The sequence below is a fragment of the Mastomys coucha genome, unplaced genomic scaffold, assembly GCF_008632895.1.
Source record: "Mastomys coucha isolate ucsf_1 unplaced genomic scaffold, UCSF_Mcou_1 pScaffold15, whole genome shotgun sequence".
NCBI classification, from domain to species: domain Eukaryota; kingdom Metazoa; phylum Chordata; class Mammalia; order Rodentia; family Muridae; genus Mastomys; species Mastomys coucha.
In genome coordinates, this window is record NW_022196897.1 from 106,881,275 (window position 1) to 106,905,572 (window position 24,298).

Here is a 24,298-nt window from a genome sequence, read left to right on the forward strand (position 1 = left end):
CTGCCTCTGCCTCCCAAGTGCTGGGATTAAAGGCGTGCGCCACCACCGCCCGGCTCTTTTTTTTTTAAAAAAAGTTTTCTTTATTACATTTATTTACATGGGTGTGCATGCATATGTGCTATGGCACCCATGTGGAGGTCAGAGGATACAACTCTTGGGAATTGGTTCTCTCCCACCACTATGTGGGTTCTGGGGATTGAACCAGGCTTAATTGAACAAGGTTATCATGCTTGGGAGCAAGTCCTTACCTCAAGTATTCTAGCCCATCACGTTCTCTTTCTTAAAGGTGATGTTTGTGACTGCTGCGGTTGTGCATGTATCTGTTTCTGCTCCTTATGAGCAGGACAGCCTTACAGAGCAGCGCCTCCACGGTCTCTTCCTCCTCTCGGCATTGAGCATATGTGGCCCATGTGTAGTATTGATTGTGAATGCCTATGATCTAACAGTTTCTCCTGTCCCATTTACACATTATACATACATGTGGCAGGGAACATGCTTAAAGATGGCAGAATCTGCGTTCTGTGTGCCAGGCATTGTATTTACACATTATTTCTATGCTTCTCCATTCTTCAGATGAAGAAATTTAGGATCTGAGACACTGTTCTGTTGTCACTCCAACCCACAGCCCCCACTGCACTGTGGTGCTTCTAATGACTTAATATAAACTGCTTGAGTGACCACAGCAAAGAGGTCTAGGCCAGCAGAGGATGCTGGATGGTTCTGTGTGCTTAGGAGGCTTTGGGGTACAGTGGTTGACGGAAAGGGAAAGGGCGTAAGCAGGAGCTAGGTGTGGCAGGTGGCTTGAGGTCTACAGATGGACGTGACCGCAGACTTAATCCTGCTCTCTTAACCCCCTTCCACAATCTGTCTGTCCATCAGATACCCCAAGCTCATTTTAAAGACAGACACACTCCAAATGCTGGCTTGGTTAATCCATCTACTAAAGTTAATTAAAGCTGCTACGTTGGAAGTCCTGCAGGCAATTCAGTCTTTAAACCTTGAGTAACACAATTTCAAACACTAAACTACTCCTCTGTTTACTTATAAGCTTTTAAATTCCCTGAATATCCTGCCAATTTGGTCCAATGGGAAAAGAAGCCCTTTTTATACATGTAGAAGCAACTCCATTTAAAGTTAGTACTTGTTCTAATTTGTGTCCTATTGTAATGACAAATACCATGACCAACAGCAATTTAGGGGAATAAAGGGTTTATTTTAGTTTGTACTTCCAGGTCATGGTCCACCCTTGAAGGAAGTCAGGGCAAGAACTCAAGCAGGAGTTCACACAGGACTGCTTGCTGGCTTTGATACTTCAAGCTTAGCTAGGGTTTTTTTTTTTGTTTTGTTTTGTTTTTTGTTTTTTTTTTGTTTTTTTTCGAGACAGGGTTTCTCTGTATAGCCCTAGCTGTCCTGGAACTCACTCTGTAGACCAGGCTGGCCTCGAACTCAGAAATCCGCCTGCCTCTGCCTCCCAAGTGCTGGGATTAAAGGCGTGCGCCACCACCGCCCAGCTCTTAGCTAGGGTTTTAATACAGTCCAGGACCACCTGGCTGGGGAATGGTGCCACCCACAGTGGGCTGGGCCCTCCTACATCAACTAATAATCAAGACAACCCCCCACAGACATGCCCATAGGCTAGTCTTGTCTGGGAAATCTTTCAATTTAATCTTCCTCTCTTCTTAGATGATTTTAGGCTGTGTCAAGTTGACAGTTAAGACCAACTAGGGTAGGCCGGGCAGTGGTGGCACACGCCTTTAATCCCAGCACTTGGGAGGCAGAGGCAGGTGGATTTCTGAGTTCGAGGCCAGCCTGGCCTACAGAGTAAGTTCCAGGACAGCCAGGGCTACACAGAGAAACCCTGTCTCCAAAAAACCAAAAAAAAAAAAAAAAAAAAAAAAAAAAAAAAAAAAAAGACCAACTAGGGCATGACTTAACTAAAATTTAACAAGACCCCACCTTGAAAGGGAACAATAGTCTCCCTCCCCTAAAACAGAAAACCAGAAGAATGAGGAAAAAGAGAAGACTGAGGAGGAGGAAACAGAGAATTGAAATCACTGACTGAGGTGTGACAATCAGAAGGCAGGAGAAAGGCCACTCAGAAAATAAAGACAGTTGCAAGTTAAGACAGAACACAGGGGCTGGGCAGTGGTGGTGCAAGCCTTTAATTCCAGCACTTGGGAGGCAGAGGCAGGTGGATTTCTAAGTTCGAGGCCAGCCTGGTCTACAGAGTAAGTTCCAAGACAGCCAGGGCTACACAGAGAAACTGTCTCAAAAAAAAAAAAAAAAAAAAAAAAAAAAAAAAAAAAAAAAGACCGAACACAGAGACCTGGGAAAAGCAAAGCTTTTCGGAGGCAGAGGCAGGTGAAACATGAAAATTATGAAACATGAAAATTATCGGGTAACTCAAGCCCTTCTCCAGCTAAAACTGCCCCCCCCCATGTAAAACTTTCTAGACAGTAACAGCTAACAAATGGTTGTGCTAACATTTTAAAAAATAGCTATCTATCCTTGGGCTTATCCTCCCCCAGGTGGACATGCTGAAGCAGGGTGGGAGGAAAGAGGAGAATCTATCTCTTGCTGGAAGAACGTCCAGTGTGGTGCACATGCTACTTAACAGTTACGACATCCTTATGAGGCAGGTGATGGATGGGAAGCCATAGAAAGGATGGGTGGCTTTCACAGTAAGTGACTGAGCTGGCCAACCATGGACCTGAACACATGGGCTCTGTGTTTGCAGGCATTTCCCAAAGTCGACAGGTTAAAGGGGGCTGAAGGCCTGCTGCCTGGGAATTGTGTCATCAGAAGACGCCCCAAGGGGCATTTGTGTTAGTCTCTGCCATGGAGAAGAAGAGTGGGGGGAAAGCCTACCGGAAGCTATCCTTTCAAATACGAACAAGTCAAAGTTAAAAATCTGTTTGGATTTCTGACATGCTCACTCCATTATATTAAAATTTCCACTGAATGTCAAACACTCCTTGAGGGGAATATTTCAGTAGCTTGGTGGCTGAATCATGTAGCAATTATGAGTGTAACTTCTAAAGCGGTCTCCAGAAGGAAGGGGGATTTTTTCAAAGTATGTATAAATACACACACACAGCGATACTCTCCATATAGCTTGGATATCTCCAAGCCAGGCTCCCATTTTTAGGGTCTATTTATATGCAACCAGCTCCAAGACTTCTCAGAAAAGTCCAGCTCCTGCACCGTCCCCCAACTAACATCCCGTAGAGCCACACTTCTCATCCACTTCTCAGGCGTGACCCACTTTCAAGGTTCAGGTTCCGTATGAGCCACAGGCGTATCTTCTTAGGACCTGAAGGATGCCTTCTTAGGCATCCTTCTTAGGATGACTGCCCCAAGGTGAACATGCTAAGAATTCCGTCTGCTACCTCAGGCTCTCGGCTCAAACTACACTGGTGGTGGTGGATAATAATTTGGAATTTTGGGGACCTTTTCATGGGACACTTTGCTTTACAGACTTGAAGCAGTAGCACGTGGAAGTCGGGGCTTGACCTACCCACGGGGAGGGAGCTCAGGATGGTTCACACAATACATACAAATTTCCTACTTTGGTGGCCTGTGTGGATACCTGGGAAAAGCTTTGCAAGAGCTCCCTGACATCTCCAGGGAAATTGCAAACCCCTTGCTTTCTCTATTCTTCTCTTACACTCATGGGTCTCCAGTTTTGCAATGGCCTGGATTTCCCCTGACTTTTCTAAACCAGACTCCAGGCCCTCTTAACTTTCTATCTTATGTATGTGAGTATACGGTAGCTGTCTTCAGATGCACCAGAAGAGGGCATCCATCAGATCTCATTACAGATGGTTGTGAGCCACCATGTGATTTCTGGGATTTGAACTCAGGACCTCTGGAAAGAGCAGCCAGTGCTTTTATCTACTGAGCCATCTCTCCAGCCCTGCCTTAACTTTCTATCTGTAGACATAGCCACTCACACACATTCTAGCAGACCAAACGCTCCCTTCAGGTAAGATGAACATCCAGTCCTCCTTTTGGTAGCTTATGGAGCCTTGCTGGCAGATACTCAGATAAGAGACGTAAAGTGCTCCTTTGGTGGGGTCTCTGAAAGCCACCTGCAGCCCAGCAGAACATGTGAGGCTACACAGGCACCATCTGAGCCTCAGCAGGTCACTCCTCACGCACCACCAGGGCTGTGAGATGGCTCCCGCACGTGCTGATGGTGTTTCTGTGTAACTCACCAGTATCCCTAAGGTGAAGCAGTCTGATTAGGCAATGACTGTTTAAACACACATTAATCATGCATTAGAAGTACGAGGATGAATGCTCAGGGAAGTACCCTGGACACAAGGAATCCATTACAGACAGCCGTGATCACTCATGTCTTGCCTGTGTACACATTTGGAGAGTAAGTGTACTCCAGGGAGCTTCGCTTACTTAAAAAAAAAAAAAGATGGAAGAGGAAAAGATGGCGTTTGCATGCCTCACAGGCTCCAGGGCTTAGGAGGAGGACTTGCCAGGCAGCCCGGAGCTTTGGACTTGACTGGTTGTCATGATGGATGAGCTGTCCAGCACAAGCATTCCTCAGTGTTTTCCAGCTGTGTTCAGCAGTGTCCCTCTTCCTTCTTAGCATATAGCAAGGCTAGGGACTTCCGACATGCACCTGGCAGACTCTGGCTACAAATGCAGGCTCCATGCCTGGGGCGGGGGTTGGAGGGCTGTCTCATCTCTTCCAGGGTTAGGGCAACCTTTGAAAGGATCTTTAGTTTAGCAGCCACCTGTGACAGATGTTGACAGACTGGGGAGGTTAGAGAGTGGAAGGAGGGAGCACTGGCCAGTGAGTACCTAAAATCACTTGGTGCCAAGCCTTATGCCAAGCCTGAATCTGATACCTGGAATTCACATGGTGGAAGGAGAGAACCAACACCCACAGTTCTCCTCTCACCTCCACGTGTGTGCTGCAGGACGTGCATGTGCACACACGCACACGCACACATGCACATACACTAATAAATGTAATCACAAAAAGCTTGTCCTGGGTCCTTGGGGTTGCTGATTCCATACCTCATGCCAGCTGAGGCGGGCATACTTGAATATTGATATCAGTAGCCACTCCTTTGGGCGGAGTCATTATCGGTTGAGCCTCAACACTGTCTTTTTATCTAAATGACACAAACCAAGGTCAAGTACTCAGTGGGTAAATCTGAGTCCAGTGTGAGCATAGCCTAGGATCTGGCACCTTGAGACAGTGAAGAGAACACCAACTACTGGTCACAGCTGGGACATCCTTACAGCAGCCCGCAGATTCTCAGCTGCTGAGTCCTGAGAGAGAAGCTAGCTGCTCTGCCACTTTCATACCTTTAAAAACAGGCACACACACACACACACACACACACACACACACTGATATAATGCCCTTCATATAAATAGAAGTCAATCACACTTTAAAAGCTTGTAACATGTAAGAATGCATGAAGAAAATATTAGAAAAAAACCTTAAATATCGGCATACTGAGGTGCTAGTTACTTCAAGAGTTTTTTAATCAGTTTCTAAGTGTTGTATCCATGACACATATTCTTGCTTATTATTATTGTCTCTGTGTGCACATATGGATGCATGCATGCCACAGCCCACGAATAGAGGCTAAGGGGACAACTTTGTGCATTGGTTTTCTCCTTCCACCCTTATGTGGGTTCCAGGAGTCGAACTAAGGTCAACAGGCTTGCGTGTCAAGTGCTTTTACCTACTGAGCCATCTTGTTGGCCAGTGTGATATTTTTCAAGAGTGAAAAATATCCTATACATAAAGTAACTTGCAGTGCTCTTAAACTACAAATATTAAATAAACACGCTCTGTATAATTAAAAGTAGATTTCTGAATCGCCGCCTACCAGCTGAGATAACGTGTGAAGTCCCTCAGACAGTGGTGTGAGATGTGCTTCTGAGGATTAGACCGTCTGAGTAAACTGTTCAGAATGGCTCTTCTCTATGGCGGTGAGGAGCTGAAGAGACATGCCTGCCTGCCACCCCTTTGAAGATAAAGGAAGGACAGCCCACGCCATTTACTTGGCCCAGGTCTGACTCCCTCCCATCTTGGGTGGGAGACTATACTAAATGGATCCCATGGAGTGCATTCTGTTGGGCTCCAGTTTGTACAAGCACCCTGTGTGTTTCAGAGTTGCTATGCAATGAAACCACCAGCGGGGCCTCATCAAAGGTGGCCATGCAGCTTTCCCAGGAGGGGTACAAGTCAAGCAACCACCTGCTTTGCACAGCCATCAACCTCCCCACCAGGAGGGGAAATCTGGGGCAGCCTCACACTGACTCCTCATCCTGCCCCACATAAGTAAATGCCACACTAAATATGTATCCCACATGCACTGTATCAGGAAGACAGAGCAACCTTAGCATTTATGCTCGGGCCAGGGCTCTGTTGTGTGGATTATAGTCAACTGTAATGAAATGATTCTTCTCCACCGCACCCTAATTTTCCCTTATGCCATTTTAATGAGATTCCACCCAGTGTCACACAGGGGTGCCTGTGTAATTACCCTGCATAACTCTGCCAGCAAGAAGGGAATGCAATCTCCTCATCCAGGTATTGCAAAACCAGTAACAGCTCAGCAGTCCATCTCCTTGGTGCACTGCTGCATTTTGGAGCGCTTGGGAACGCAGACGATGTGCTTGGGAGATGGAGCTCTGACACTGCAGACCGGCTTTCTGGGATAAGCATTAGAGTTTGTGAGATCCAGAAAGTGCCGTGGGAGAAGAAAGGGAGCTCGCAGCCACTGAGTTGGTCCTCTTTAGCTGGGACGGCTGATGTCTGGATGTGTGTCTGATGTCCAGCCATGCGGCCAGCTTGCTGCAGCTTGTTAGGGGTTGCTGAAAGGCAGCCTGGCTGCAGCCTTAGGATAGTTTTATCTAGGAAGGGAAGTGAGCCAGGGAAGGGGCATGGACATAGAAATAGTTTTGTAATTTAAGGACGACTGTAGGTCAGCAGGAACTGAAATAAAGGAGGGAAAAAGGTAAGGTCTGGGCCAGAGAAGTAGTATAAATAGGAAGGGGCGAGGGCGTCCTGCTGTGGGACCTACCTCCTGTGGTTGTCTAAGAATGTTTTTCCTCTCTACCAGCAATCTTGCTTTTACTTGTCCCCAAGGGCTCTGAAATTTAAACCCACAGCCCAGGGACTCCCCTTGGGCAGAGCTAGGAGGTCACCATTGTGTCATCTTGCTATACTTAATCAGGAGTCCTCCAGGCTTTCCTAAGGAAGCCTAAATGAATGGAGCCTGCCAGGCAGAGCCTGAGGAAGGACCACACTTCACTCCTTGGAGTTCTCTGTGGAAGCAGACCCACCTGCTATTGTGTGGATTCAGTAGGTAAGCCTACTGTGGTGGTTTGAGTAAGAATGGCCCCCAGAGGTCCATAGATTTGAATGGTTGGTCACCAGGGAGTAGCACTATTAGGGGTGGCCTGGGGGTGGGCTCTACAGTTTCAAATGCTCAGGCCAGGCCCAGTGTGTGTGTGTGTGTGTGTGTGTCCTCCTGCTGCCTGCAGATCTGGATGAAGAACTCTCAGCTCCTTCTCCAATACTGTCTGCCTGTGTATTGCCATGCTCCCACCATGGCTACAATGGACTAAACCTCTGAACCTGTAAGCCAGCTCTGGTTAAACTCTTTGCTTTAGAAGAGTTGCCTTGGTCATCTTTTCTAAAAAGGAATACTGACTAAGGAATAGGAAACTGACTAAGACACCTACCTATAGAGCTCAGCTTCTACGATGCACACACATCTGCTGTAGCTTTCCCACCAAACACACAGCAGCATGAGATCCCCCCATTCAGAATAAGGAGCGACATTGAGCTTTCTAAGAACTAAGAAGTCATCCTTCAAGCTTGGCCCAACCCTTGGTGGTAGAGGGAGTTAGGGGGAAGGTACAGAATTAAAGAGAAAAGTGCCATTCACTCCAAAACTGTAACTAAACACTCAACAAAGGAGGAGGTTTGGTCAGAGGGCACTGGGAGAAGCCATGCGGAGAATTCCTGGTCTTACCTCCTTGTCACCATGGGTCTCTAGGGTGGATTTCCCCAGGCCGCTCTGCTTACTGAGCCTGCAGACCCTTTGTCTTACTGCCCTACCCCACACATTCCTTCCTCACACCACAGCCTTACACCACAGCTATAATTTACACTCTCTGTGTAAACAGAACACTTAGCAAGCTCTACTTCATACTTTTTCACTTGTTACCTCCATGGGTGCTATTTGCACCTAGGTGTGCGAAGAGTAAAATCCCAGTAAGAATGGCATTTATCACACTGTAACCCTTTCAAGGGGTATTCTGAGCTCTTCTGGGATTTGTACAGGCACAGACAAAAAAATCCAGAGCCAAGTAGGACAAATGCTCTTCCTATTATTTATTATTATTATTATTATTATTATTTTGGTTTTTTGAGACAGGGTTTCTCTGTGTAGCCCTGGCTGTCCTGGTACTCTGTAGACCAGGCTGGCTTTATTTATTTTTGATAATTACTATTGTTCATTCTCATCGTTAGTAGGTGGCATCTATGTGTATTGTTCACATGGGTGTGTGCATGTGTATCTGAGGGGTGTATGTTCATGAATACACAGGAGTGTGGAGCTCAAAAGTTGACACTGGGTGTCTGCCTCAAGTTTCTCCACTTTATTATATTATTATTACTATTATTATTAGTAGTATAGTAGTAGTAGTAGTAGTAGTAGTAGTAGTAGTAGTAGTAGTAATTTATTTTTGGTTTTTCAAGATAGGTTTTCTCTGTGTAGCCCTGGCTGTCCTGAAACACTCTGTAGACCAGGCTGGCCTTGAACTCAGGGATCCACCTGTGTCTGCCTCCTGAGAGCTGGGATTAAAGGCGTGCACCACCACTGCCCACCTCACTTTATTTTTTGAGATAGGGTTTCTCACTGAAGCTAGAGTCACAGATTCAGCTGCGCTGGATGACCAGTAAGTTCCAGGGCTCCTCCTTGCTCTGTCTTTCCAGTGCTGAGATGACAAGCACAGGCCACCACGCCTGGCTTCTGGGTACAGGGGATCAGAACTTGTGTTCTCATGCTTGCTTACCCAGTGCTTTACCGCAAGGGTCGTGTCCTCAGTGGCCCTCCTCCCATTGTGTGACTCACAGATGCTAGATGCTAAGTTTCTAGTCTCTGGAAAAATTCTGGGCTACTTGGGCAGAATGCCGATTAAGAAAACCTGTGGGGAGGGGGCCTGGAGCCACTCTGTTGCTCCCTGCTTGTGCACAGAATCAGTGAAATATCACCAAGAAAAGGGCAACTCAGTTTGTGACCTTCACATTCCTTTCTGCTTGGCTGCTGCCACTGGGAACTGGCACAGAACCACAAGGCTGTGATCCAGTGTGTTCTGGACCAGATGCCTTTGCCTGTACGTCGCCAGGAGGTAGAAGCCTCTACGGAACTGAGACTGGGAGCTGCAGATCCTCAGCGTACTTACTCCGGTCCCTGGCCAGGAGGTGCCACCAGAGAGTGACTCTGATTATACATCAGCAGGTCTGGAATTACCCAGTTGCCTCTGCGTGGCTCCTTACCCCTAACATAGGGACTCAGAGGGCCAAGTAACAAGGGGGTGGGGGGTGTCGGATGAGTGATGTCGAGGGGTAGGCAGAAGAACGCTTCCACAGAGGTACATGGGGTTGCTCTTTCCTCGCTCTGACACCATCCCCAAATGTGTAGGTGATGATGTGTGTAGGGGAAGGTGTGACTCATCCTGGTTTGCCACATCTGAGCAACTGCTATGACATTTCACTTAGCACTTTCATAGCAATTCCTTCTATATGGCTTGGCACTTGCCGTGTCTACCTTCTCTTGAAATAGCCTTGTCCAATGTGGATGAGAGAGGACATTCCATGCCCTTAATGAGACTGTTTCCACCATCCTACAAGGCCTAAGACTAAGCAATAAATGACTTTTTTCCCATAAAGTCCTTTTTAAACTTTTTTGTGATAGGCCCTTGCCTCTTTTATTTATTTATTTATTTATTTGTTTGTTTATTTATTTATTTGATTCTTTCCGACTAGTGTGTGGGTACACACATACATATGTGCCCATATCTGGAGGCCAGAGACCACTCATTGGATGTCTTTTCGGTTCCTCTCTACCTTTAAGACAAGTTCTCTTACTAAGCCTGGAGATTACTAATCCAGCTAGGCTAATGCACTACGGGGAGCTGCTTTTCTCCCTGACTCCAAGAACTGGAATTACAGGTGCACTATGTCAACTTTCAGCTGGGCACTGGGGATCCAAACTCAGGTCATGTTTGTCCAGCAGGCACATAGCTGACTCGAGTCAACTCCCCAGCACCTGCAAGCCTGTTGCCCCTTTTAGATGGCCTCCCACTATCGATAGCCCAAGGTAGCCTGGAACTTGCTGTGCTTATCAGACTAGATTTGACTTGCTGAGATCTTCCCGCCTGTCTTCTAGATTACAATCAGGTGCATCACACATAGCTTTCTTGGGAATGGATATTTGTGCAGTTGGCTCATTCCCGCAGCCTTTCAGAGTATGTACCTGGGGGTGGGGGGTGGGGAGCCTGCTATGTCCATCCATCATTTACCCACTCAAGCCCTGTCAATGAACCTGGCCATAGTACTCCATAAACCTTGGCTACACGGGTCTCAGAAATGTTCCTTCTGCATGCTGTTAGGTCTCTCCCATTGGGTACCCATAGCATTCTCTTAGGCTCTTAATTACAGTGGGCATCCATCTCAGTGGAGAGACAAATCCCCCATCTCTTAAAAGCATGGTTCAAAGAAAGCTGGACAAACTGACTGGGTTTGTTTAGGTGTTTCTTAACTCTAAAATATATGGTGGAATGAAAATAAGAGGTTAGAAAATGTGGCGGGAACCTGGAGAGATGGCTCAGTGGTTAAGAGCACTGACTGCTCTTCCAAAAGTCCTGAGTTCACTTCCCAGCAATTACATGGTGGCTCACAACCATCTGTAATGGGATCTGATGCCCTCTTCTGGTGTGTCTGAAGACAGCCACAATGTATTCATATACATAAAATTAATAAATAAAAAAAATGTGATGGGAGAATAATAAATACTGCAATAGTGAACAGATGAAAGGGCAGTTGGGTGAGTTTAGTCTCAGAGAAAATATTCAGGAATGCTTTCTGGAAATGATGTAGCTTAAGATTTCCTAGACAAATCTTTAGGTCAATAGGGTGAGGTTGAGAGATCCACACCCTATTGTCCAGATCAAGTGAATAGACTGCTGAGAAATCTGACATGCGAATACAGTGAGTACAATGAGAGCCTGAAACAGTTGCCAGCCAGAGGAGACAGTGAGCTTAAAGATCCTTCATTACTTTTTAAAATTAATTTCTTTGTCCATATGAGTGTTTTGCCTAATGTGTATGTGTATTTTGTGCATAAAAATATACTAAAATGTCAAATACAAGCGCCCTACAACACCACTACTGGAAGAACATTTCCTGATGTGGTACCCAAAGAGACATCTTAAAAAAAAAAAAAAAACATGCATGGTTCTCTGTCCCCTTTCCATGGACATGTTTCCCCCTGGATGTGAAATAGGTTTTGGCAGCTGCTCAGTATCGTTAGACCAAGGGCAGGTCAACTGCTCTCTCAGGCTTGAAATGAAGTTATCATCACAAACCAAAAATACTCAGCATTTGACCAAGAAAAGACAGCCAGTGGGGATCCAGTTACCATGAAGGGTTTCTTGTTAATCTTGCAGCAGTAACTAGAAGTCTGATTTATAAATATGAACGAGATTAGGGAGAAGCTGAGAGATCACCTGCTGGGTGGAAAGGTGGAGGCACATGCATTGTCAGCTCTCAAACTTGGATGAAGTTTGTGTATTTGTTTGTTTTTGTTGTGGCTTTGTTGAGACAGGCTTTCCCTGTGCACTGTATAACTCTGGCTGTCTTTGAACTTGCTCTGCAGGCCAGCCAGGATCTTGCTACGTCAGACTGTTTTCAACCCTCCTGCCTCAGTCTCCTGGCCCGCTCCACCATGTCTGGCTAATACATGACCTCTTTGTACATTTTCATGAGCCATCTCTGAAGGAAATAAATCTTCTTCCAATGAAGGAACAATGATCCTTCTACATGTCCCAACTCTGATTGTAGTCAAGAATAAACCAACAATTTCAGAGACCAGTTCCTTCTAGGCATGGCCCTCGGCGGTCAAAGGGAACCAGTTTTCGGTATTAGAAATGAGAGACTGAGAATCCTTCTGGGTTTTGGTTATTGATGGGATGCTGCCTGTGGAAAAGTCAAAGACGTGATGCTAAATACACACAAATGGGATCATCTAGAAAGTTACTTGTGGCCGCATTCAGCGAGTGCTGGATGGGAAGGCCACTTCCTCAGCACTTCACAGACTCACTTGAACGTGACCTCATCACACCTCCCCACTAATGCTTGGTTCTGTCTAATCCTATTTTTTTTATTGACATAATAATCTCTAGAACAGATAAGGTTTTATTTCTCATAAATTTATTCTAACCACTATACTACCAGGGAACTTTCTCAGAAATTTATGAGCTTTTACAAAGGAAGTTACTTTGGGGAAATCACTTCAAATGCCTAGGGACTCAAGGGACTTAATCTTGGAATTTACGGTTCTATTTTTAATGTTTTAATCCAGACACATTTTTTTCCCCTTAAGTCCCTTCAAGCATCAAAGGCATAAATCAAGTTCCTATACAAAAGCTCTACCACAAGGGATATGAGCTTCCTCCTGACGTCTTTCAAATCAGCTGTTTTGTAGGGAGATGTAAAAAAAATAAACAAAATCAAGCTACTTAAAATATACATGATATGAGATGACATTTTTTTTTTTTTGCTCCAAAGTTTTCAACACCTTAGTTACTTATAAACATATGTTCAACAAGAAAAAACAAGAACGGAGAAATCTTACAAGACTGGTGGTGCTCCTGGGTCAGGTGACAATGAAAACATCTCCAAATATAATATCTATGTTCCTTCACCTCCATTTTGAAATACCCAGTATCAAAAAAAAATGATTGAAAAAATATTTTTTTTAAAGTTAGGGCCTATCATTCTATAGCCTGGAAATCCCTATATAGAGTGGGCTGGCCTTGACTTTGGGGAAATCCTTTCTCTGCTTCTGACTCCTGAGTGTTAGAATGGCGGCAGAGGCTACCATGCCCAGCTAGTGTCTGTGAAAGATGGCTCACAGCCCTTTCCCCATATGTGTGTATCTATCCAGAAAGGCTCTGCATTGTTGGTTCATGATTTCAGAAAAACGAACAAGCAGGGAGGGAGATGGCTAATGTTCACTAAGAACCCACTTTGTTTTCAAAATCTATTTCGATGAATTTGTTTTAGTTTGTGCATGGATGGCACCTATGTGTATGTGTTTGTGTGTGTGCACATGTATATGAGGATGCATGTGCACGTGCAGCCTGGGCTGGCACTGCGAAACTTCCTTTACTGCTCTCTACCTTCTCCCTGAACCTGGAGTCCCTGATTTGGGCTAACCTGGTGGTCAGGGGGTCTCTTATCTCTCTTTCTCCAACACCCGGCTTTTTACACAGGTGGTGGTGATTCACACTCAGGTCTTCATGTGTTACTGAGTTATCTTCTGGCCCGAGAGCTGACCACGGTTTATACAGCTTTGCTTCAGCTTTAGTCTCCACAGACCCTGCTCCTCCCATTTTTCTAACCCTCTCTATCTTTATCGTCTATCTCCAATTCTGTAGAAGTGAAGAATTGTCACTTCCTTTATTTATTCTTTTATCTTTAAACACTGGAGGCGCTTAGTCTTTTTGGAGGGTAGTAAATAGCTTTCTCTTCAGAAGATGGTTCATGTGGTAGTTTTGTAATTTGTAAGGTGCACACTCCACAAACCCTCAGGTGTCTAGCAACGTGGAAAGACAGCGGGGTGTGTGTCTTCTCTTATAGAGCTTGATTACTCACTCCAGTGAGGTGGTCAGAAAAAACGATAAGGCCATGCTCCATCCCAGCTTCTCCTCTGACGGTGGTGAGGCAGGTCACCTCCTGTACAGTAGTTTTAAGTCAACTTGACACAAGCCAGGGTCACCAGAGGAAGAAGTATCAATTGAGAGACTGCTTCCATTAAGATTGGCCTGGAGGCAAGCCTGTGGGGCATTTTCTTAATGAGTGATTGAGAGAAGCCCAGTTCATTGAGGGTGGGGCTGCCCCTGAGCAGATGGTCCTGGGTTCTATAATAGAGCAGGCTGAGCAGGCCATGGGAAGCAAGCTGGTAAGCAGCACTGCCCCATGGCCTCTGCATCAGTTCCTGCCTCCAGGTACCTGTCCTGCTTGAGTTCCTGTTCTGGCTTCCTTTGAAGATGAACTGCGATGTAGAAATGGAAGCTAAATAAATCCTTTCTTTCCCAAGTTGCTTTGGTTTTCACCACAGCAATGGTCACCCTAAGACACCCCCCAAATGAAGTGCTCCATTGCTAGGCAGGCAAGCCTAACACTCAGCACCATAATTCTTGAGTGCTGCGTTCTCCCGGCATCCTCACAAGACAGGATCTCAATACCTAACCTAGGCTGTCCTAGAACTCATTCTGTAGATCAGGCTGGCTGTGAACTCACAGAGATCCACACAGCCTCCGTCTCCTGAATACTGAGATTACAGGTATGTTCCACCCCACCTGGTGAGAGCATTGTACTTTTGGTTTTTCGAGACAGGGTTTCTGTGTAGCCCTGGCTGTCCTGGAGCTCACTTTGTAGACCAGGCTGGCCTCGAACTCAGAAATCCGCCTGCCTCTGCCTCCCAAGTGCTGGGATTAAAGGCGTGCGCCACCGCCGCCCGGCTTTAAGATTTTTTTTTTAAACATTTATTTATTTTATATATTTGAGTTCAGTGTTGCTGTCTTCAGACACACCAGTAGAGGGCATCGGATCCCACTATAGATGACCTACCATGATGGTTGGTGGGAATTGAACTCAGGACCTCTGGAGAAGCAGTCAGTGCTCTTAGCCACTGAGCATCTCTTTAGACCTCTAGGATGGGTTTTAAACTGTCTCTTCTTGGCCGAGCACATGCTTAAGGCCCTCAGTTGGTGTCTTACACAATAAACAATGGCAGCAACACAACAAAACCCTTCTACCTAAGTACTAGTTCAGTTTTCTTTGACTCCCAGTAATTTCCTGAGCTTCCTTGTTCTGGTGAGCCAGTCACTGAGTCCAGTTTCCCTCCCTCACTGCTCTTTCTGAGACACTTGGGGCTTGTTTCATCTGGCCCCTCCCCTGTAACTGCAGAAACTACACACTCAGCACTCTTGTGAGTCTGTCCTACAGCTGGAGATACTGCGGGTCCAAGAAGCCCAGCAGGTGCCATCTGTGAAACCATTTTGATTATTTGTGAAGTGTATCTAAGAGGATTTCAATGTTGTCTTTCAGGTTTCTCTTAGGTCTGTTAATGGCACAGTGTATGGCCCTCTTTTCTTAATTAAAAGTCACTAACCAAGCTGGGCAGTGGTGGCACACACCTTTAATCCCAGCACTTGGGAGGCAGAGGCAAGCAGATTTCTGAGTTCAATGCCAGCCTGGTGTACAGAGTGTGTTCCAGCACAGCCAGGGCTACACAGAGAAACCCTGTCTCAAAAAACAAAAACAAAACAAAACAAAAAGTCACTAACCTGTCTTGACAAAGAATGGTGCACTTGTGTCCACAATGGGACCCAGACTCTCAGAAAAACCACTCGTGTCGCTGGGTTGTTGGATAACAAGGCAAACAGATATAGTCCTGCAGGCTGGCTCATGCCTGAGTGCTATGCTTTATGATGGGCTGGAGTTGAAAGGTCAGAAAAACTGAATTCAGGAAGGGTGGAAGCAATATCACTAGAAAAGCAGGAGAGCAGGGAAGAGAAAGGGGAAGCCGTATGCCCCGCCTCTGAGGCCAAAGCTTCTTTAAGGAGGCTTCATTGCACACATCCCACACTGGAATTCCTACGGAGGTTACCGCTGCTGGAGTGGTCCCTCTTTCTGTGTGGTGGTCTCTGTCACTATAGTTACCAGAATGTCAGGCTCCATAGGAACAGACACATGCTGGTGTTCTACCTTGGGTTGCTTCTGGCCATTGCTTTATTCCACATCACACCTTGCATGCCAGCAACACTGATGTCAGCTCTTCTACCCAATAATCCAAACACAAAAGAGCCCCCGCTGACCTCCACACAAGCCCAGTCTTGCCCCGCCCCGTCCCGCCCCAATTACTGTGCTTTCTCATTCGTGTGAGCAACCTCTAGTTAACTACGTGAGAGTGAAGTCTCTCTCCTTGGGCCTCAGAGCCTCCTGCCTCCATTCCCCTGAACAGAACCATCTGTTACCCACAGACTCACCACACAACATTCTTTGATGAGTCACAGTTAATGACAAGTTCAATGCGAGTACTGCCAGAATGATAAATTTAACTCTACTCAAATATTCATCATGGACTAAAGAAAGAGTCTTTTAGTTTTCAAAATTGAAGTATTTTAAGCTTTAGAAAACTGCTTGCCTTTAAAAAGAAACCAAACACAGTAGTTCCAAAACCATCAAATGGAACTGAGGCAGTCGGCAAAGCTGACATCATGTGCTCGGAAAAAATTGCAATTGATCGGAATAGTTGATAGAGAAGACACGGTAAATAGAGTAGTGAACCCGGTGGGAGAGGAGACATGGAAGCTGGCTCCAGGGGGCAGGCAGGCAACTGTTGGGTCACATGACTATGGGACTCCCCTTTCCAGAGGGCGTGGTTTAGGCCTCACTTGGGGAGCCTTTCTGATTTCTCGTGTTTGTCACTGAAAAGATTATTTTCTATGTCAAGTTTCATCAGATTTTTTCCCCCTGGACATCTCATTAGTTAAAGGACAGGGTTGATGCTCTCTCACCTTTCAATGGGTTTATTGTGTGGCTTATGGAGAAATTGGGACCTGTGTTCCTTCTCACAAAACTTCCCTTATGAAATTAATTTTAAAATCTGACCAACAGCTCTCCTTAAGTCCATTTTATAATCGTTAAAAGATAAATAAGGAATAGCTTGGCGATAATAGAAATCAAAAAATAAATGAATGCAAATAGGTCCTTTTTATGATGTCAGGCTGAGTATCAAAATTAGATAAAGTCTTATTAATTATTTGCACTAAAAAAAAAAAAAAAAAAAAGCAAACAACCCACAAGCCCTAACCTGCAGAGAAATGTGCTTTTCAAAGCATTTATGGGGCTGGGGCGAGAGCTCGGTGGTAAAAACACTAGCCATGTAATCTGAGGACCGGAGTTTAACCTCAGAGCTCGAATTCAATGCATAAATCGTACAGATTGCGATCCCAGAATTCCCCAGGCAACGGGAAGCAGAGATGGGGCAATCCCTAGGAGCTTGCAGGACAGCTTGAATTTGAGGCAGGGACTGAACCACTAGAGGCGCCACCTTACCAAGCAGAAGGTGAGAACTGACAGCCCAGATGGCCTTCTGACTTCTACACTGCTGTGGTACATGCTTATCCGTGCCTCCCGCAGCCCTACACTCATAAAAACTAAAGGCATTTGTGGATGTAATTTTATTATAGTGATAGATTAAGATAGATATCTAATTATTCTAGGACTAAGGAGACAGAGCAAGGGGATCTATTCAAGTTCAAGGTGAGGTTGGGCTACATGGTGATTTCCAGGCCAGTCAAGGCTACACAATGAGACTCTATAAACTAACAAACAGACTAGTCATTATTAGTAGGCCGAGTTCAAGTCACAAAGGCTCTGTATAAATGGTACCAAGCGCAGTGGTTCAGACTTGTACACAAAAGCCTTCACAGACCTTACATTTATGTAGTACTTGCCCCTTCAACTAGACCTAATGCAGGGAGAGAAGGTATTACCAACTCCAGACCATGATAATCCCTCTCAGCTATGCATTCTTCTTGGCTTTGTCTTCAAAGACCAAAAGCCTTCTTTACCATTGTTTTACGTTTTACGTCAAATGCAAGGTGCTGCTTAGTGACTGGCTCAACCTGCTTTATTTTCTTCCTTCCTTCCTTTCTTTCTTTCTTTCTTTCTTTCTTTCTTTCTTTCTTTCTTTCTTTCCTTCCTTCTTTCTTTCTTTCTTTTGTTATTAGATGTTTTCTTTATTTACATTGCAAACTTTATCCCCTCTGAAAACCCCCCTATCCTATCCTCCCTCTCCCTGCTCACTAACCCACCCACTCCTGGCCCTGGCATTCCTCTACACTGGGGCATCAAGCCTTCACGAGACCAAGGGCCTCTCCTCTTATGGATGTCCCACAAGGCCATCCTCTGCTACATATGTGGCTGGAGTCATGGGTCCCTCCATGTGTCCTCTTTGGTTAGTGGTTTAGACCCTGGGAGCTCTGGGGTTACTGGTTGGTTCATATTGTTCCTCCTATGGTACTGCAAACCCCTTCAGCTCCCTGGGTCCTTCAGCCTGCTTTTTAGACCATCTAGGACTACTCGCCTATAGGTGGCACTGCCCACAGTGAAATGGTCTTCCTATATCAATCATCACTAAAGAAAACACACCACAGGCTTATCCACAGGCCAATCTGGTAGGGACATTTTCTCAATTGAGCTTCCTTTTTCCAAAATAACTCTGGCTCTTGTCAAGCTCACATGAAACTAGCCACACAGTATGAATCTGCTTATGCTTGGAACAGCTTTATTTAAGTGTCTGGGGGAAAATAAGAGCATAAAGAATCTGGTTTATAGGTCAATTAAAATGATCTAATTTTATCGGTTTGTGCAATTTTATAGATTACACAGTTCTTATAGGAACATTCATTCATTTATCCTCTCAACGCTCACTGTCTTAGTGTTCTTCTGCTATGACCAAAGGCTAACCTAGGGAGGAAAGGGTTTCATTCACCTTAAAAGCACAGTCCTTCATGAAGGGAGGTCAGGCAGGAACCTAGAGGCAGGAGCAGAAGCAGAGGTCATGGAGGAGTGCTGCTTAATAGCTTGCTCCCTGTGGCTTGCTTAGCCTGCTTTTATATACAACCAGGACACCTGTCCAGAGATGACCCTGCTCAAAGTGAGCAAGATCTTCCCACTTTAATCTCTAAGCAAGAAAATGTATCGTGAGTTTGCCCATAGGCCAGTCTGATGGAAATATTTTCTCAATTGAGGGTTCCTTCTCCCAGATTTGTGTCAAGTTGACATAAAGCTAGCTAGCACACCTACAAAGTAAGTAAGCCGGGCTTTGCTTCCATTTTCCAAATGTTAAAACAGGTTTAGAGATCTCTAGTAACTAACAGGAGATCACAGTTACTATATATTTAGGACTATATGATATTTAGGACATAGTTACTATATGATTACATATATGTTATATATGAGGCCTACACATAGAAAATAGGTTTCTGATTCCATGTTCCTTCCATCTGTGATCTACTACATCAATTTCACAATAGAAGAGAATGTCATTGATTCCATGTTTCATGCATCTGTGATTTACATCAATCTCATGACAGAGCAGGATGTCATTGATTCTGTGTTCCATGCATCTTCAATCTACATCAATCTTACAACAGAGGAGGATGTCATTTTTGTGTGTGGAAAATTTCAAACATATACACAAAACCAGAGAGAAGAGTGTAAGAGACTCCCACACAAATATCATCTAGTTTCAAAAACGACAACCTTACAGTCCATCCTGCTTCACCCTCCCCAAGCCAGTTACTGAAGTAACTCCCTCATATCATACCCTGGCTTTTTGAAGTTTAAGGCCAAGATGGTCTTTTTATGAACATAAAATTGTCTTGCCCTTCACAAGTGGCTATATCCCATCTTTAGCTTTAACTGGAAAGCCGAGGAGGATGGACACTGGCCTGGTGAGCAATCCTTCCTTTTCTTGCCAAGATGTGGGGAAGTGAAAAGAAAAACAACTGACCCCTTCCCCCGAAGACTTTCCTGAGAAACGCATTTTCTTTTTAAAAGCTACCTTTGGTATATGACAAACTAAACACACATTTCTTTTGCTCTGAGTTCCCGTTGTACATCTATCCTCCAGGCTGAAGAGTGACAGTTACTTACTACACACCAGGCATGAGTAGATTTCCTCGAGGTGTTTTTAATGGAATGGCTCATGGCTGTCTGCCTTATCCTCCTAAGTTTGAATGTATGGAGGATGCAGGCTGGCCTTGGTGCCTTGTATGAAGGACAGCATTTCTCGATGGATTGTGTGTCTCAGTTGATGTTAATATTGTTGTGATGAAACCCCATGACCAAAAGCAGCTTGGGGAGGAAAGGGTTTATTTGGGTTACTTATCCTAAGTCACAGTCCACTGAGGGCAGCTGAGGCAGGGACTCAAACCAGGGACTTAGAGGCAGGAGCTGATGCAGAGGCCATGGGAGGGTACTGCTTCCTGGCTTGCTCTCGATAGCTTGGTTAACCTGCTTTCTTAAAGAACCCAGAACCAACAGCCTAGGGATGGCACCACTCACAACAGAGTGTACCACCACATCCCAGCTGGTGACCACCTATTTTTAACCCTCAGGATGTAAAGGAATGCTGTGAGTTTGAGGGCAACCTAGTCTGTATACCTTAGTTGCAGGCTACCCAGAGCTACATCATAGGCCCCTGTGTCTCAGAAAGAAAGAGGAGATGGAATAGAGGGAAGGAAAGAGGAATGAGAGTAAGATTTTTTTAGGGGGCAATGGCTATAATGTTTACAAATATACTTTGTTTTGGAGATGGCACTCTCACTATGTTAGCCACATTGACCTCTAACTTCTGGTCTTACATGATCCTCCTGCCTGAGCCTCTTCTAGCTGGGATGCCAGACATGCATTACTGTGTCTAACTATGTGTTGGAGCTGAATAGTTTTATTTCTATGGCTTTCCTGTGTAAGTGTCCTCTTCCTGGGGCTGGAGAGATGAGGGCATTTGCAGCCAAGGCTGATGAACTGAGCCTGACCCTAGGACCCATATGGTGGAAGGAGAGAACTGACTCCTGAAGTCATCGTCTCGTCTCTGCATGTGCAGCATGGCACATGTCAAGTACACACACACACACACACACACACACACACACACACACACACACTCATACATACACACACACATACTCACTCATACACATATCCTCTACATATACTCACACACATACACACACACACACACCTGTCATTAAAACAGAATCTTATTCCATCAGTCTGCAGTTATTGCCATTTTTTCCCGCCTGCTCCCTAGAGAGGGGTCCTCTTTTAGTGGACCCCTGTGAGAATTTTGTGGCGAAATTTTGTACTGGCAGTGTCTTAGCAACTGCACCATTCCCTACAGTTCGTGAGGTACCTGCGGCAGCCTGCCACACAGACAGCCACAAAGGAGAGCTGGCTGAGCCACCAAGTGCACCTGACAAATCAGAACCCACAAAAGAAGGGTAAAGAAAAGGGGTAGGGTGGGATTTGGTTCTGGGCTTAATTTTTAAAAATTACTATATTGTAATGTGACTGACAAACTAGATCGAGAGTTCAAAAATTAAAATTGGAATGACGTTGGATTTATTTATTCCTCGTTTATTTATTGTGAGACAAAGTCTCTCTACATAGTTCTGCCTATTCTGGAACTTGCCCTGAACTCACAGAGATCCACCTGCCTCTGCCTCCCAAGTGCTGGAAACAAAGGCGTGTACCACTACACCCAGCCTAGAAATCTTAATCACTGAGCCAACTCTCCAGCCCTCAGCCTAGAAATCTAAGCTAAATCTCTGTATCCAGAAACAGCAGAGGATGACCCAGGTTGCTAGCCTGACCCTGGTGGCCTAGCTCCTGCTAGCACGTGTGACCACTGACTCTCACTAAACACAGCTAGAGCTGGGTTTGGCATGTTCCATTCCAGAGCTCTTCAAGTCGAGAGCAGCGCCTCAGATGTTTGCCTGGCTTTCCCCATACCCATGCGAATGGTATCTAGGGAAGCCCATGCGTCATGGGTACAGCGCGTCACCCTTTCTACTCCCGAGGTTCACTTCCAGGAACACATGCTTGGGAAATGAGGTTCCCTTTTCCTTAAAGAGAATTTAGTTGCTTCCAGTTGGCAGCACAGCAGGAGAGTGTGGTGAGAAGAGAAAAAGAGACAATTCCATCAGCAAATGAGCTAATGGCCAGGCCAGAGGACAAAAATCTGGGTCCCTTAGAAACCCCAGCTACTCTCTAGGATACCGAAGTGCTTCAGTTCTCAGCCTGGGTGTTCAGGGACAACTCCTCAAAGAACCATTCAAGTTTAGTTAATGCAGTGTAAGAAAACAAGTGTCTTCCTTCCTGTGTTACATGTAGGTAGACACACAACATAAAATTAAACTTTCAAAATGTGTATATTTCAAGGTGAAAAGAGGATTGTTTAAAAATATTTTCTTTCTAGCTATAAAAATGCATAAGTCATCTACATTTCTATCCATGCCGATTTGATGTTTTGTCTGAAAGGAAGATGTGACAGGCACTTACTGTGCCTCAGGGGGTGTCAGGGCTTTGTTATTAGGAATCTTATCAAGGTCAACTGTGGCAGACTTTAATTCCAGCCCAGGAGGCAGAGGTAGGCGGGTCTCTGAATCCAAGACCAGCCTGGTCTACAAAGCAAGTTCCAGGCAGGTCAGGGTCATACAATGAGACCCTATCAAAAAATAAAAATAAAATATACAATAACAAGCACAGAGGACCATCTGCTCTGCACCCATTCCTGTGGCTACATCACACAGCATTGCTGGCGACAGAGCTAGAGAGACCCTCAAATGCATCAGTAACCTCGGGAAAAAAATGCATGCAAACTGTCCTCCTTGCCAAGTGCAATCTTTTCCTTTGGATTTTCTTCAGTTTAGTCTCTTGCTTTAATTAACCCCAGCTATGAGCACAGACCTTGCAATGCAGTAAGCACGGTCGGAAGTTAGCCCTCAGCGATCTGATTTCTTACCTGATCTTTCTAGTCTGGTAGTCCTCAGGTTTATTGGACTTTTAAGAAATCACTTCTCTTTGGGCAACCCTGAGATGCTATGCTAAGCTACTGCAGCCCTGGCCAGACTTCAGCCCAAGGTGCCCCCCGGGCCAGGGAAGCTCGCACAGTCATCAAATGATATAACTGCACAGTTAGACCTTGTGGCCATGGCTTTTCCAGCCTCCAGAGCAACAGAGCGCTCACTACTTCATATACCGGAGTCCATTCCATCTCTGCACAGCTGTTCAGAATAATGAGAGCCATGGCTTCTAGGTAACTCACTGGACTGACTGCTGCCCAGGCTGCATGCCCACCCTTCAGATACTCGATACTATCTAGTCTATCTTTCAAGTCTTCTCCGCTCAGGGAACACCTACTGCTTACACTAGATCTTCACGTGACTTATTTCTCAGTTTGCTCAGTGCCCCAATGTTCTTACCTGCCAATATTTTTTTTTTTTTAACTTGGCCACTTTGAGTACAGTTTTCTCACATAACAAAGCTATCAAATCCTGATCTGAACGCTGCATTTTCCTAATGGAACATAAACCTAAATATATTTGGTCTTGCGGGGAATTTACACTGCTGGCTTTATTCGAGCTGAAACATCTAGAGCCCCACCTCAAATATTCTCCAAAGTCAGGCTTCTCTCATCAGTGTAGCCACTGGAGACAAATGCAAGATTCCTTATACCTGGTATTTTTTTTTTATATATATATACATTTAGTTGATATCTAGCCCCTTGTTTCAGTGTGTTACAGTCCTACTGAAATGCATCAAATTTTTAAAAATTAGGTCACTCCAGAGAAGGCCATTTCCCCTAGACAGACAGTCACTGCATGGGGGAGCTTGACTTAAAACAGCTGCTTCAGAAGGCTGTTGGTTATCAGGGTGACTCAGTCGAGAAGGAAGTCTGTCCTGACCCTCACTTTGCTCAGTCGTTCTCCCGCTTAGGCAATGATGAGGGAGGAGACCGGAGCTCTGTGGCCTGTGGGCACAGACCATAATCCCCAGGGCACCTACAGTACAACTAGGAACACGATCACTTTTGAGTAATTCTTGCTAGCTCTTTTGTTAGCTTTGAGCCGAGGAGGAGACAGGCAACAATAAGTAGCACAAAAGCCAGACACTCCTCTCCAACAGGCATTTATTCCTCCATGTAGTTACAGGGCCCTCAGCCTCATTTCCAGACTTAGCTCTTTTCTTTCTCTTGACAAACCCCATCTCAGTTAGCTCATTTCTTTTTCATTGTTAGATATTTCACTATTTATTCCTCAGGTGTCTTAAAAATATTTGTTTAGTTTTAAAATTTTATTTACTTATTTTATTTATATGAGTACACTGTCGCTGTCTTCAGACACACCAGAAGAGGGCATCAGATCCCATTACAGATGG

The 24,298-nt window shown here is 45.2% G+C and overlaps 1 protein-coding gene and 1 long non-coding RNA gene across 4 annotated transcripts in view; both read right to left on the reverse strand.

The window, feature by feature from the left end:
• The window catches only part of Frmd5 (FERM domain containing 5), a 269,855-nt gene that overhangs the window by 63,755 nt on the left and 181,802 nt on the right, over positions 1-24,298 (reverse strand). The window lies entirely within an intron of this gene.
• LOC116090811 lies at positions 11,831-16,058 on the reverse strand. The gene is made up of 2 exons (XR_004118826.1): positions 15,631-16,058; positions 11,831-12,253 (listed from the first exon to the last, which is right to left on the reverse strand). It is a non-coding gene; the product is annotated as an uncharacterized LOC116090811 (long non-coding RNA).